Source organism: Carcharodon carcharias, chromosome 18, assembly GCF_017639515.1.
Source record: "Carcharodon carcharias isolate sCarCar2 chromosome 18, sCarCar2.pri, whole genome shotgun sequence".
NCBI lineage: Eukaryota > Metazoa > Chordata > Chondrichthyes > Lamniformes > Lamnidae > Carcharodon > Carcharodon carcharias.
Window position 1 is genome coordinate 34,220,068 of NC_054484.1, and position 16,287 is coordinate 34,236,354.

Below are 16,287 nucleotides of genomic sequence, written 5' to 3' on the forward strand. Positions count from 1 at the left end.
TTTAAAAACGAGGGCAAATATATATCCACCCAATCAGTTTACTTCCAGTGTTTAAAGGAATGTTACATCTTCATTGGTTCTACTAGGGTCAGAAGCCCCAGAATTCTAGGTCCTGCAACCTACCACCATAAGCACAATGGAGCATGAATCCTGTCTGCCCAACCAGCCAGTCACCTCGACACACACCTCCCCTCCAGTCACTCCGACACTGACCCTCTCCCAAGTTCTAAAAATAGCAAATTTAAATACTGCTAGGTGGAACAAACATGTTCATCCCAACAGTAACTACCAGGTACACTGAGGCCCAGAAAATTCACGGGCTTTGCAACAAGTCTGTGTGAAGGTATGAGCGCTGCACTTAAGCAAAACCAGCAAAAATCAACTGTAAACTGTGGATCAAAAATAGAACCAGAAATAAAAGAGCCTGAAACTTGTCAGAGTGGGAAGTAAATATTATTTTAATTGCAATTAGGCACAGCAGAATGGAATAATGGAACTGGGTGGGAAGGTAGTTATCAACACAGCAGCCAGGGCCTTTTGGAAGGATTTTGCAACTTTATGACTCCCAGAACAACAAACCCCTGGTTAATGCAGGATGAGGTTTAATTACTTCCCCCAGTCAGCAAAGGCATGTGTGAAGGCTTTAAATCACCATTAATGTGTATTTTATACATTTTGACAGTAGAACTATACATATACCCAGGAAATGCAATCATTAATCTGTCTTTATCACCCTCTTCTTATAGGTACATATGAATGGTTTCATTTAAATAGATGCATGATCTTGCAGTGCATGGATGCCAGTTGAAAATTCCCTAAATCCGTGGTGTGATGAATACCTTGTTCATGGTTCATGTTAATATTTTAGTGGTAATGTTTGGTTCTGGGAAGATTAAAGTTTAACTGTAGAAAATGGGATAAATGCAACTAAAGCAACTTAATTACACTTAATAGGTTGGAGCCATGTTGACTTAAGGGATTAACAACTAGAAAGGTAAGATCCTAAGAAAGTAGGTGGGCTTACCTGGGAAAAAGTTTGGAGGCAGCCTCAAGGGCTGCTGAGTGCAGAGGCAGGCTGTTTAAAAGGCCCCTGTCAGTGCAGTGGGACTTTGTCCTAGTTAAAATAAAACACATAGGTCCTCCAACCCTCACACCTTACACTCTCCAAAAAGTCTCCATACCCCATCCATGCTACATCATGCTCCCCCCACCCGCCCCCATGGCCCCTCATGCTCCCCATGCCAGGCTCTGCCCTTCAACCCACCCCCATATGGTCCATCGTGGCCCCTATCCCAAGTTATGCCACTTCCACCACCCCCATGACCCCTCAGGTTCCCAATGCCAAATTATAACACCTCCAGGTCCATTGACCCGTTACACACTGTAAAAAAGCAATAAACCCTAAAGTGACAGTAGGATGTGTAAAAGAAAGCTTTTAAAAAAGTTATTTATTCTTAACTTTCTACTATTTTTAAAAAAGTTATTTCACTTAGAAGGCAATAAAAGTGTTTATCATCCAGAAACTTGAAAGTATCTTAAACAAAAATCACAAACCCTTGAAGCCACTTAACCTTGTGTAAATAAACTGTGAACTTAACAGCAGAGATCAGAGAGCCTGAGCTGTTACTCAAGCAATGTTTTCCCTGGGAAGAAGGTATTTAAACAAGCATAATGGATGTCTGGGCTCTCAGAGAAATTACTTTTTTAACATAGTAGAAAGTTATGAATAAGTTACTTTTATTTAAAACTTTTTTTACACATCCTACTGTCACTTTTCAGCTCATGGTTCTATAATTTGTATAGGGGATCAATGGGCATGTAAGTGCCATACCTTAGCATTGAGAGTATGAGGGGCCATCAGGTGGGGTGGTGGTTGGAAATGCAGAACTTAGCATAAGGGGCCATAGGGGTGGGTGGAAGGGCATAGCTTAGCATAGAGGGCTTGAGAGGCCATTGAAGGATAGATACGAGGCAAAACCTGGCATGGAGGCATGAAGAGGACCTAATGAATTTACCTTTTAGAAGGTTCCCTCATGCAGACTAGGCTTCACAACTTCTCTGAGGGACTGCGAACCTGAAACATGACCTGAATCCATGAAAATTTTGGAGGAGAATGAAAGCAGCCAGGTCAGGATTTCTGGATGTGGGCTTCTGACAGGGACCAGCCCACACCTTTAAAAGGCACTCCAGAAAATCAGACAAGTTCAGAATGAGATTGGCAATCCCAGGGATCAGGATCTGCCCACCATTTTTAAAGTGCTCCCAAGTCACCCCAACTTGACAAAAATCCAGGCCATGGTGTCTGCACTACTTGCAAAGTGCAGTCCAGAGACATGTTTTGTTTTGGGCGTTAGCACTAAATTAGTTTAAAAGCATTCAGTGAATCATGAAAGGCTATGTCATCATGGAAAAGGGTGGAGCTTAAAAAGGTTCTCTGGTTTCAATTTATCTGGGCGAGGGAGTTAGTTGCAGTTTGGACCTGGTGTGAGTTTGAGCCATCATGAGGTGAGCAGTCTTTGAGGCAGTCTGAGTCAGAAAGGCTTTTGAGGGAATTCAGGGGTTAGACCTTTGAAAGTGAAGAGTTGGACTCCCTCACGAGGGAGACAGAGTTTTAAACACACTTTGTGACTCACAGTGGCCACTGATGTCTGGGCGTATTGCTGAGAAATCCATGGGATCTGTCTTGGTCATATCCGCCAATTAATGTGCCGTGCAGTGTGTTCAACCACTGTTTGCCTGTTAGTTCATATTTACCTCATGTTAATTCTAGAGGTAGAAAGTATAAGATAGTTATTGTAAATTGTTTTACTTTTCTGACTTTGTATAGTATTTTATTTTGTTTGTTTAAAACCATGGAATCTTGTGGCTTTATTCTTCTAGGGGATTTCAAACTTTGTCTACTTTAAACAAAAAGTTATTGGTCCCAAACCAAATTGTAGGAATTTCACAATTTTTGATGACAATTCTCAAAGATTGGTCAAATTTAATTGTCTTTGACTGAGAATAAGCTTTATTCTTTTGTCATGCGTTTTCTCACTGCAGCACCATTGGATTTTGCGACCAGGTGGGCTGATGCTTGATGATAGTGCTCCTATCAGGAACCTTACCTACATCGGTAATAACCTATGACCCAGGGAAATGGGTTGAGCTTGGGGAAAATTCAGAGGGTGGACAGATGTCCCACCCTTTTATTATTCCACCCCAAAGTGGAGAATGCCACATACAATGCCATCCTGGTCTAAACAAATAATTTGCATGGCTCCACCTCGGGAGGTGCCGCATGTTTTACACAATCCCTTCCTTACCTTGAGCAGAATTTGGCCTAGGACTTAAAGATGACACAAAAACAGCATGCGCCTATCTAAATCCTAAATTCTGCCCTCTTCCCCACCACATTAGATCTGCTGAGTTTAGAACTGACTAAAACATCAGAATTGTGAGCCCAGTAACTCTGATAAAGTAATTCAAATGTTAGTCTGTCTATTAAAAGTATATCATTAAAAAATCAGCACAGAAGGGCTCCTGTTATTCCACCAGCACTGTTACTTGCAATATGGACGGGTAGAGAATTGATTCCTACTTCAGGTTACCCTAACTCTTCACCTGGAACCTAACCTAACATGCTCAAAGGCTGTTTCAACAACTCATCATCTTATTTGGCACTCCATCTAAAATGGAAAGAGAAGGTAGAAAGATGGGACCAGCTGGGTTAGGGACTGGGGCAGCTTTTAAAAATTAGCTCTCCTTATTGGACAAAAGTTCATGTGAGATGTTCTGCTATTTTAGCAAAGAGGTTATTCCTATTCCTTTCATTGGAACTTACCTTACGTCATTTGTAAACGTATTGTAACAAGTTAAAGCAGACCTACTACCCAGTGGTCAATTAGGTACACCAACTAGAGCTTAAAATTAGTGAGGTTTATTTTCCCATGGCAGTTGCATCATCAAGTTCCAGTATAATGATGAACAAAACAGTAACTGGGATTACCACCCAACCTACACCTTCACACTATCATTTCTTCCTCTCCATTTTTTGAGTGGATTATTTTGCTGCCTTTTATTCTTACAGGCTGGGAGCACTCCATATTAAAGGCAATTAATGTCAATAATTTCTTAATGCTATACTGCTTTGCCTTGGCCATTCTGATATTTTATATGAATTCCTAAAGTTATATCCCTATCACAAATAAGAGTTCCCAAAAGCCTATGGCTCTCATATCGTCCTTCTTCCACTCTGCTCCAGTATATGTTTACTTTATCACCTCTTTTAGAATTGTCTCAATCAAAATACTTAACATCCAGGGATCATTCCGAACTGCTATAACTGTTGTTTCATAAACAGAAACAAAGAATATCAATCATTATCTCTACAAGACAGGTCAAAATTGTAAGTAAGAGCATATTGAGCAAAACATAAAAGACAATGATCATTGTCCAGTGGAAAGGAAGAATGGATACAGGTTAGAGTGAGAAGGAAAGGTTTCATGATTAGCAAAAAGAGAAAGCCACTGTTGCACAGAGCACGAGTTACACTCTCCTAAATATGGGAAAATGTAATTTGAAAGTATAGCTTGTACTCCTTGTTTGGATTGGTTAAGGGTGTCTGTGCTTGCTGAAGTAATACTTTCTAAAATATTAAGTCGAAAACAAGCAGGCAAATAAGGGGCTATGTATAAAAATCAATATTGTTTCCACATACTAGCTGGAATTTCAAAAGGGAGCAAACAAAGCAACGATACTAAATTCTATGTAATGTAGACATGAGCAAAATTGGAAGCTGTAATTTTGCCACCAAACAATTATCTCAGCAAACAGCCTCAGTTTAACTGTAAAGACTCCTCCCATCTATTTTCAGTAAATGAAGCTTGTTTATTAACAAAGCAAAAGCAGGTTTATCTGTTAAAGCTGACATTATGTGGAAGGGAGATAGAATGAGAGTGGTTCAACTAATCATCGTTTGCAAAAGAAGGCAGACAGTTACTGTAAGGGAGGTTCACTGTATGTATGCATCTGCTGGAATTATCCGAGACATTAGACAGATGAATATGTTGAAGTTCATATGACGAATTTTGTCCTGTTCCCAAGTAGCAGATTTTCTGCCATGGTGGTTATACAAGTTGCTCAATTTAGACCACACAAGTATGGGAGTTGACATCACAAGGTCCTCAAAGCAGTATAAAGGTAAATAACAAGACTAATCCTTGGCATTAGCGTGAAAAGAGTTATGAGTTAGGACTCTCAAGGAGACAGCTCAGAAGAAACATTAAAAAGGCTTGCAAAATGCTTTATTAAGCTGGAAAATTAACTTGGAACAATACTTCCTGTTTACCAAAACAGAAGGACAACAGCACTCAGGTTCAAGACTGTGAATATTAAGTTTAATACTAACATCAGAAAATATTTAATTTTAGGGATTGTTCAACAGCTGTAATGGGTGTTAAGAAGGATGTTTGAGACCTGAAGATTGGGTTACATTGTAGATAATGCAATGGGAAAACAGTAAGGTTACTATAAGAATCATAGACAGATACAAACCAGAAGGAGGCCATTCAATCCATTCTGTGCTGGCTCTTTGAAAGAGCTATGCAATTAGTCCTACTAACATATCAAAATGAGCAGTGGTCTCAACACCAGACCTTGGGAGACACCATAGCACAATTGCCCCCAGGCTGAAAAACAACCATTCACACTTTGTTTTCTTCGCAAATTTCATATTCACAAAGTCACTGTCCCTTTAATTCTATGGGCTTCAATGTTGCTAACAAGTCTAAAGGCCCTTTTGAAAGTCCATATACATGGCATTAACCACAACCTTTCCATTACTTCAAAAAACTCAATCAAGTTAGTCAAACCTGATTTGCTTTCACAAATCTGTACTGTTTATCATTTATTAACACATTGGGTGGGATTTTCCAGCCCTGACACTGGTGGGCGTTGTCGCATGAGGGATGGGAAAATTTGGAGCGTCTGCGATGATGTCCACCTGCGTCAGGGCCGGAAAACCTCACCCATTATTTTTCAAGCACCAATTAAGTTTGTCCCAGATTAATGTCACTAAAGGTTTCCCTACCACTGATGTTAGGCTCACTGGCCCATAGTTGTCAGTTTTATTACTCTTCCACTTCTTTGAACAGGGTTGTAAAATTTGCAACGTTCCAATCCTCTGGCATCACTCCCATGTCTAAAGAGGATTGGAAGATGGCGGTCAAAGCCTCTGCAACTTTCATCCTGACTTCCCTTAGCAACCTAGGATGCATCCCATCTGAACTGGCTGAATTTTCCTATTTAGAGTGCTGCCAACCTTTTCAGTACCTACTTTTTGGGGAGAATTTTCTCCCTGTTGGGTGGGCCGTTGGGGCATGGGCACAGGTGGAGTTGATCGCCACCCGTGATCAGATCCGCGCTGCCATTTTACATGGGCGGGCCAATTAAGGCCCGCCCAGCGTGAAGCGCATCTCCCGAGGATAGCGGGAGAGGGCCAGCGGCGGCAGGAATGCAATGACCGCCGGGTCCAATGGCAACCCGGCCGCCTGTTCAAATAGCAAGCAGGCAGCCTTGCAAAGGCTGTTCATCATGGCTAACAGAAGGGCTCCCAGAGTGCTGCTGGAGAGCAGGCCAGGCCCTCAGTTTTCTGACGAATGCCTAGCTGCCCTCCTGGAGGAGGTGGCTGCACGGCGGGAGGTCCTCGTCCCTAGGGATGGGAGGAGGAGGCCCCCGACCTGACCCAATGTGCCTGGGAGGAGGTAGCAGACATAGTTAGCTCTCATGACATGGTGCAACGCACATGGGGTCCAGTGCCAGAAGCATTTCAACGACCCCTTGCGCTCGGGAAGGGTGAGTACCATGTTGGCAGAGGTCACTTAACACAGCAGGTAGGCTTTCCCCCCAGTGCACCCCCTCAGCTCTGGGTGCAGTTACAGCATTGAATCATTCACGGCATGTTTCCCTCACTGGGTGGGCCAGCAGATATTGCCCATGCGTAGTTCACCCTGAGAAGGTAGTGCTGAGATGGGTTCTGCACCTGCAGCATGTGTTAGACTGACACCCAGAGTACTCAAGGATCTGTACATAGGCGCAGTGCTGGAACTGCAAAATTTGTCAAAGTCAGGGTGCTGACATGCTGGGAGGGGAGCTTCCAGGTGGCAAGGCACCAATCCAGCTGCTGCCCTTGGCATTCCACGTCCTTGTGCCTCCTTGCTTTGCAAAGTTAGATCGTGTGGTGGCAAATGTGATGGAGGCAGCATGTGGGCAAGGGGGTCAACCCTGGCTTCTTGGTGTGAGTGTGCAGCAGCTGCGGGGTGACGATTCACTGGACCCTGCAATGTCCCACTCAGGTGGGGGTGGCAGGGATGCGATAGGAATCCAGGTACAGAAGGTGGACTAATCAATGCTCCTCTCTCCTTTACAGGAGAAGACTGCACACAATGCCACCGAGCGGATGTGGACTGGCAGAGGCCAAGCCCAGTTGGCTGTGATCACCAGATATAAGCAGGAGGTGATGGATCTGGAGAGGCGCCATGTGCCCATGTCCACTGGCGGTGATGAGGCTGGGGTGCCACGGGGAGGTAAGATTGCTGTGCATTGAGGTCACCATGTATTTCCCAGCAGCCATGCCACTGCTCAATGTTCAGTGATTGAAGCTTCCAACATGGGTTGACCATTGATTATGGAAGGATGAGTGCACACTGATCCGGGGTACAGGCAGGCACATTGACATTGTCTCCACTTGAACTAATCAAATGTCCTTGTTCTTCCTTTCAGCATCACCGGAGCAGGGCCGGGAGGAAGAGGCAGAGGGGCTACCTCTGATACCTGAGGGCCCTGAACAAATGGACTCACCAGCATCACACCATCTCTGCCAGGCAGATACCAGCACCTCAGTGGGAATTAGATTGTTGGCTAGTCCCAGGGCACAGCAGTAAGGGCACTTCACACTCGCCTGAGGTGCAGGCGGAGACAGAGACTGCCAGCAGTGGGAGGACTGGAGGGGACCAGGCACGTGCTCCGTCGACAGCTGATGATGTGCCTCTGGAGTCGTCCATGAGGCAGCAGTGTGGGAGATGGATTGGGCAGCAAGTATCCCAGCTTGGTGCCCATCCATCAGCGGTGAGCAGGGAGGTTTGAAGCGACCTCACGTCGGTGCAGGAGCTGCCTGTCATCTCTGCGGGCTCCTCTCAGGGTGCTCCGGATGAGGGTAGCAGCTCCTCCACCCCTCTGCCAGTGACCATGGGATCCGATGAAGCTGCCATGACTGGGGAGGTGCCAGCCGTGGAACTGGCCTCTCCCTCCCAGGCAGGGCCATCAAAGGCTCCACAGGCCAGAGGAAGCCCGCCAAGGTCATCGAGGCCAACATGACAGCACAGTGAGCAGGCTGTCTCAGGTGCCAGTACCAGCGAAATGGGGGCACCTAGACGTAGCACCTGGAAATGTAAACTTAAAGCACCTTAAGCACACCATGGGCTTCTCACCAGTGGTTTTATGTTGCCCGGCTATTAGTTGATGACAAGTTGGTGTGACGCATAACACTTTTGAATTCATTTTATTTTCTACTTCATTTTGTTAATTCATTAAATTTTGATATGTGAGCATGGCTCAGAGTGATTCCTTATTTCTGCAGGTGGACAGGAACCCATGACGCTATGAGTGACTTGTTTGTCATTGAGCTTTACTGACAAGGCAGATAGTTAATGTTCCTAACCAGGCAGATGTTGCTGTCAAGTATCGAGTATGGAGCTTGCAGCACTGGCTTGTGTTGGAGGTCCATCTGTGGATGGCTAGCTGATGGTTCGTTGGATTAAAGCCTCCCAGGTGTCCTTCCCTCCATGGAGGATGCTTGGGTCAGCGTCTACCCCCTCAGTGTTTTCCTGTTTATGCACATCCTTGGACTCACTACTGGACTCTTCGTGTGCAGCCAGAGCTACAGTGTCTACATTTTCTTCCTCCACTGCGTCGCTCCTTTCCAGCGCCAGATTGTGGAGAGCGCAGCATGCAACCACTATCAGTAACACACGATCTGGGGGTTATTGGAGTGCACCCCTTGAGCATCCAGGTCTAGGCATCGGAAGCACATCTTGAGAAGACCTACCCCCCTTGTGGAAGCGTGGCTCCAATTGTAACACTGCTCAGCTTCTGTTCTTGGATGGCAGAGAGGCGTCATGAGCCACCTTTTGAGGGGACAGCCCTTGTCACCCACCAGCCATCCATCCAGCCAGGCTGGAGCACTGAAGAGCCTCGGCACCTGGGAGTGTCTCAAGATGTAAGCATCATGGGAGCTGCCTGGGTACCTTGCACAGACTTGCAGAATCTGCATCCTATGATCACACACTATCTGCACTTTCATGGAGTGGAAGCCCTTCCTGTTGACAAAGGCATCAGGCACAACTGCTGGTGACTTGATGGCCACATGTGTGCAGTCGATTGCACCATGGACAGGGGGGAAGCCAGCAATCGCTGCGACGCCTCTGGCTTGCTCTGTCTGGCTGGCCTCATCCCGGGTAAGGGATGAAAGTCAATGCATGCCTGAACAGTGCGTCTGTCACCTGCTTGACACTACTGTGGACAGCTGACAGGGAGACTTCACAAAGATCACCCACCGAGCCGTGGAAAGAGCCGGAGGCATAAAAGTTGAGGGCAGCCGTGACCTTCAGCGCCACTGGCATGGGGTGCTCACCCACACAGTTGGCACAGATCTCAGAACCGATCATCTGACAAATGGAGGTCACTGTCTCCCTTGAGAGGCGGAGGCTCCTTCAGCACTGCACCTCAGACATATTGAGGTAACTACTTCACCGCCTGTATGCCTTGGCAGCAGGATAGGGGCGTCTTCTGTGGCCCCTTCTGCCTTGGACTTCCTGTTGGCCCTGCGCCCCTTGTGCCTACGCTCTCCTCCTAAATGTGGCTCCGCTGGAGGCTGAATGTGGACTCCTGGCCTCCTCCCCCTTCTGGCCCTCCCTTCCTCCTCAGGGAAGGCTTTCTGAAACCAGCAAGGCCCCAGAAATGATGTTTACTCCAGAGTCCTGACCTGAAACCTGTTGCTCCTGCCCAAGCAGCTGTGAAGAGTTTTGAAGTATTCTTGCTCACACAGGCAAGTAGCAGTAACTTTAAGCATTAAATGTCTGACAAATAACACTCGCAACCTCACTCACCCCTCTTATCCCGCCGGTGGATGAAGTTTATAAAAATGTGTCCTACCCGCCTGCCTGTTGCACCCATGTGATGACCTGAAGATCGCATGGACCCTTAAAAATCAGCGTCAATTGGTGCCTCAAGAGTCTTAAGTGGCCCATTAATTAATGGCGGGCACGCATCAGAGATCATCTCGCGCCTGCCCACTAAAATATTGCAATGGAACAAGGTGACGTCGGGACACTCGCCAAACGTCACCCTATGTCATCCTACACGTCGGCCCCCACACGCCGAAGAGAAAATCCTGGCCTTTAACTTTTTTAGCTAATCTAATTTGTCTCCTACCTCCTCCTTTACTGTTACTGTGGCAACATTTTTTTTCATTGAAGACAGATGCAAAGAACTCATTTAGTACCTCAGCCATGCCATTTAACTCTACAAGACAATCTCCTATTTGGTCCCCAATCAATCCTACGCTCTTTGAATACTCTTACTGTTTACACTGTTATTAAATAATTTTGAGTTCCCTTTTATGTTGCAGACATGACTGGCTGAATGGCCTCCTGCTGTGCTGTAACCATTTGGGTGGTTTTTAATAGAAGCAACAAGGGTCTTGCCTGCTGGACGCAGAGCCGGCGAGAGCCCCATGTTGCCTCTTTTAGGCAGGGCCCGTCATCTTAAGTGCCAGTCAGGCAGTTAATTGGACAGTGGTGAGACTTCACTGGGATCAAGGACCCCGGGAGTTGAAGTCCCACCCGCTGAGAGCTCCTGGCCAATCAAAGAAATTGCATCACTGGGGAGGAGGTGGGTATTGCTGGTACGACACCCACCCGAGGCCTAGCATCATCAATGGATCTCAGTCCGAAGGTGAGCGATGAGAGGAGGAGAGGCATGGGGTAGAGGTTGCAGCGCTCCCCCCACAACCCCCCCCGCCTTCCTGATATCAGGTCCTTTGATCAGGCACTGAGTGCCTTTGAGTGCCAATGGATTTGCTTGTCATGCTCCCTGCACAGTGAACCCCTACCCACCGCTGTGTTAATACCAATGACGGCAGATGAGGCCCTTAAGTGGCTATTAATTGCCCACTTAAAGGCCTCAATTGGCAACAGCACAGGAAGGCCATCCATAGGCCTTCCTACCATGGACTTCATTGGGATGGAGGCGGGAAAGTAGGGGGTCCCCACCTGCCAGCCTCCTGCCTTATTGAATGCACCTCAACAACCAAGCTTGCCAAGGGAGAGGGCATTAAATTCTGCCCTATCTTTCGTTCTAATCCATCGGTAAAGTTAGCCCTCCTTCAGTTCAGGGTTTTTCTTTGTCCATAACCACTCTAATCCTAATATATTTTGATCATTGTTTGCCAAATTCTCTCCCATTGAAATATGCTCCACCTGCCCCATTTCATTCCCCAGAATTAAATCCAGAAGTGCTTATTTCCCTCCTTCAAATTTAAAGCAACTGAACAAAGGATATGGCAAGTATGCTGCAGAAATGTTAAGACACAATGGAGCATAATCTATGTTGCTGTAATGATCCACACACGTAAGGTGTGAAGTTAAATTAATCTAAATTTTCCCAGTGAACTCGTTGCAATGTGGACACTGACTGGAACTGCTGCAAATCAAGAAATATCAACATTTACAAAATGGTCTGTATGGAGTTTATGGTCAGCAAAAGTGACATTGATTATAAATCTGCTTCAACACATGGATGAATTTATTTTTCAGAACGATGTACCATCAAACAAGATCTGTTCTAATACATGTTACTTGATGAATCTGTGGATTGTGCAAATATTGTCAGATGGAAGGAAAGAACTTGAATTGCATCCAAATACAATACAACTGTGGCATTAATGATGAATTTTCCATAATGTAATGCACAAAAAGACATTGAAGTTACAACACAGAAATATGCCATTCAGCCCAATGAATCCAACGATGATGTTTACTTTCCACACAAGCACTGACCTGTATTATACATCATCTATATAAGATGCTTTATACTAAAGAAATAGTCCCACATTATATACATAAGCACTTTGAAAGGAGCAGTATACTTCTTTCCTCACTATTTTTGGCCAATTTTCACATCTTTCAGGTAGTACATCCATTTCATTTCTAGTCCCTTTCTTTAGGATGCTTGACTGAAATTACTGAATGGTGTTCACACATTATAAAAATATGTCTACCAACAACCCTCTTTGAGCACATCTGTGCAGTGCCATTTAACATCTAAAAGCAATTCATGGTTAACTTCACAAGAATCAATATTTGGTTCTGTACCAGGAGCTTCTGAGGAATCAATAGAGCATTGAAAAGGTTAAATCTTACAGATCTTTCCAGACAACATTTTCAAATAGGACTCCTAATTCAATATCACCTCATAATCAGGACCCAATCAAAAGAAACAAATGTCAGCGTACAACAGATTAGCAAGCTCTTGTATTTTGCTGTTTCCTGCCAAGCAAAAAGAAAACCAAAACATCAAATAAGCAACGTACATATTTCTTATAGAGTCCATCATATGAATTGGTTCGTTTTCATGCCTTCTCTAATACTATTCAGCGTTATTGAAGGTTTTGAGCAGCCACAATTTTTGCTATAAGAACTGACTGGGAAACAGACCTTATAATAATGCTCACACATTATGTTTTAGAGTTGGTACTGATCATAAAAATAAATAGATATTACAAAAATAAAATACTTGCTTACCAATCCTATCAGCAGTTTTTTTTAAAAGAGGCTACGCAGTTTTCTATGTAGACCTGGAGAGATCAAACAACATCAGTCAGTGCATAACCAGGATCCAGGCCACACAATGGTGTTAAACTGGAGACATGTTCCAGATCACAGCAGCAAAACTCTTTGTGACATTCACAAAGAACTCATCCTCTTGGGAGACAAGTAAACAAAGTTACTTGTTAATCAAGTTACTTTTGCCTTTGCTACATGCTAATTAATTATAGATGAATCTTCAATGTGGCTGAATTCCATCCAACTTTCTGAAACTGCCATCAGCATGTGAGCATGCTCAACATGGTATAGCTGATGAGACATTTCAAGCACTTTTAAGACAGCTTTAAAACAGCTGTAAATAGACTGCCATGGGTTTTCCAGTTCTTTAGTAACCAATTAACATTCAACTTTACCAGATAAAAAGAAATTAAAGTGAGCCAACGGTCTCTTTCCTTTCTGCTGTAATATATTATTAGCTTACATAAATTTGGCCCTATAGTTTCAGAGCAGTAGCGCCAAATGTTACTCTGATTTGAATGTTTTGCCTTCAATGAAATGCATTCATATAAATAGCCCATAAATCAAGCTGAAATGCTTCAGTTCCAGAATCACAGATAGAACCACCACAGCACCCAAAATATGATGTGTCATTGTCGCCACAATGCCCCTTCCACCATAATGGGTTTAACATTCCAGGCAGTAAGTAAATTTAAGGACCTTCGATATTGGCCTTCTTTTAAGTTGGATTTTAGGACCCAGTTGCTGGCATTTCTGCTTATGGAAATCAGGGCTGAATTTTACGGCCTGTCACGGTGGGGACAGAGCCATAAAATGCGGCGAGCCATTCAAAAGTCCACTGACTTCAGGGGACCGGAAAATCCCGCCAGCGTAAAATTCTGCCCCAGGTTTGACAGCATAAATGCCAGGAGCAGACTCGCAGATGTCATATTCCTGAAATCCAACTTCAAAATACAGTACAACTATGGCTAAAAAGTACATGCTAGGGTATGAAGGTTCCTCCAGTAAATCAGGGGATTAGGTTCAATTTGAAATTGCTGTTCTGGGAAAAAAAACAGCTTCTGCAACAGTTACAAACCACCTTGTTACCAAAGCAGTCCATGGATACGATGTTTCTCACGTTAGAGTACGACGCTTGTGCTGTATACCATAACAAGAACAAACACAGCCAGAATTCTAACCGGGCTATCTACACAAGTCTAAACTATATAATTTGCACCCACAGATACTTTAGAAGCAAGAAATCAAGAGATAAGCTCTTACACTCCATTGGAGAGAGCATAAATAAATGCGATGTTACTAAAATGCATCAATTGCAGTTGTCATGTAAACAGAGTGCCAGAGGCTCACTAGCGTGGGAATAGGCGTCACATAGCATCCTCACATCACAAGTTTCCATAGGCAACATCAGACAAGAGACCACTTTAAAATGTATGTGGAAAGAGAGAGTTAGACGTATGAAATCCCATAATCTCACCATTTGTTACTTGTGGTTGGAAAATTCACTGATGTGAATGGAAATACCTTTCCTGCTTTCAAAATTAGGTTTTTTTTCAAGCTTCATCTATAAAAGTTCTTTTCTGGAGCAAAGTGCTAAGATAGCGGTCCATATTTTTGCAGAGTCAGGAAGACTCCGCAGACCTATAAAAATGGCAGGCGAGTCCCAAATCAGGAAGCTTCTATGCCACCTCCCATTTCCAACGGATCCAATTTTTGCTGGTAGGGAAAGGGGGTGAGGCTTGATTCACACAGGAGGGAAATCCAAACTCAGCAGAGCCATCTGAACCGCCTTTATCTGCAGTGTGGCGGTGGGGGGGGGGGGGTCACAAATTGATGGAGTAGACATAAACACCCTTGAAGGGCAGATAAGGTCTGCATAACTGTCATGATCTGAAATTTTTTTAAATACCCTGCTCTTTAAACTTAAAAAGAGCAGGCCGAAGTTCTCAATGTGAGTTAAAAAAATAAGCCCTCTGCTGGACTGCTTTGATTGGCAGATGTAGGTTAGAGAAGAAAACTGCTAGTCATGCAGTTTCAATAGAGCTCTTTGTTGACATTTCCCCAAGGGCTGTCATTATGAATGCTTAATTGAGTTCCAAAAGCTACATTTATCTCAGCAGGGGCTTCTAAGTTCACAGTTTGATTGACAAAGATAAAGAGTCCACTAAAGGGTTAGCAGCCTTTGATGTGGTGCCTGAATCAAAGTTTTTTTCTTGTTTTTACAAGAGACTGGCCACTTGAGATTTAAAAGCTTTGAATGGGCATTAAGAATGGAAATTTTATTTTCCACTTTTAAGTGTATAGAAGTGAGAACTGTTAGAAGATTTTTTTTTTTGATCTTCGTATGGCTCCTGAGGTCTGCCCAAGGATGAGTGGCTATGTAGTTGGCAAGGAGGGTATGAGGAGCCATGGAAAGGGTTGGGGGGTATGAGCTGGCAATGAATTGGCATGGAAGGTTTCGGGGCCATGGGAGGGTAGCTGGGGCATGAGTTGGCATTGAGTTGGCACAGAGGATGTGAGGAGGCACGAGGGGGGTGTGTGGGAAGGTGAGAGCTCGAGGACCAAACAGCTTCTAAAACAACTAGGATGAAGTCCTAGAGAATCAATGCAGGCCTCCTAGCGAATCTGCCTTGGCACTCACTCGCCCCCATGGTCACCTACATTTTGATTCTGGGGTCGGCAGGCCAGACTGTATCCCTCACCAATCCCCTGGAGCGAAAATCACCAAAGTGGGTTTAGCAAGTCAGGAAATTTCCCGACTCGAGCTACCCACCTTGGTAGCCAAAATCTACCCAGTTTCACAGTATGGGCTGTAGATATACTGCTCCAAGCAACTTCTGATTCTTTTTTCTTAGCAGATGATATTGTCTGCCCAGCATTGAAGAAGAAACATTGGGGGGGGGGGGTCACGCCTAGGCAGTTCTTGGCACCTCCCATCAAAACTGGCAGTGTCTTTTAAAACACATCACACACTTGTCCTCTCGCTGCAGAGCAATCAGGTCACAAAGACAAAGAAAGTGATTAAATTACAAAGGGAAAAGGGGGAACTTCACAAATAAAGTAAAAACAAAACCATTTTCTTCAAATTTCCAATGTTAAATAACATTCTATTTGGTAATTACATAACGTATACTTAGATAAACTACACTGATAAAAAATGAGTTCCAGTTATTATTTTTGGCCGAGGAATACTATTGGAGGGATTTCGATAACCTTGATGGAAGCATGATTTTATTTGTTGCCATATTATCTTATGCAATATTATTAATCAATCCATTAATTAGATCCCATTCAGTTTTGTACTGAGGGCTGGCAGGATTTCCATTGATGCATTTGTTAGAACAGAAATTGAAGGTTATATGTTTCTAGGCTGCCTCTGCACATTTGTAACAACAAACTGAATACC

General features: G+C 44.3%; 1 protein-coding gene across 9 annotated transcripts in view; it reads right to left on the reverse strand.

Annotated features, from left to right (window-relative positions):
• tmem45a (transmembrane protein 45a) overlaps window positions 1-16,287 on the reverse strand; it is a 114,944-nt gene that overhangs the window by 81,215 nt on the left and 17,442 nt on the right. For 7 of the 9 annotated variants that reach the window (XM_041211336.1, XM_041211335.1, XM_041211337.1 and 4 more), the window contains exon 2: window positions 12,840-12,892. The exons of the other annotated variants lie outside the window; for them this stretch is intronic. The gene's annotated coding sequence lies outside the window, so the exon portion shown is untranslated. The remainder of the gene's footprint in view (window positions 1-12,839; window positions 12,893-16,287) is intronic. 9 annotated transcript variants of the gene reach the window in all.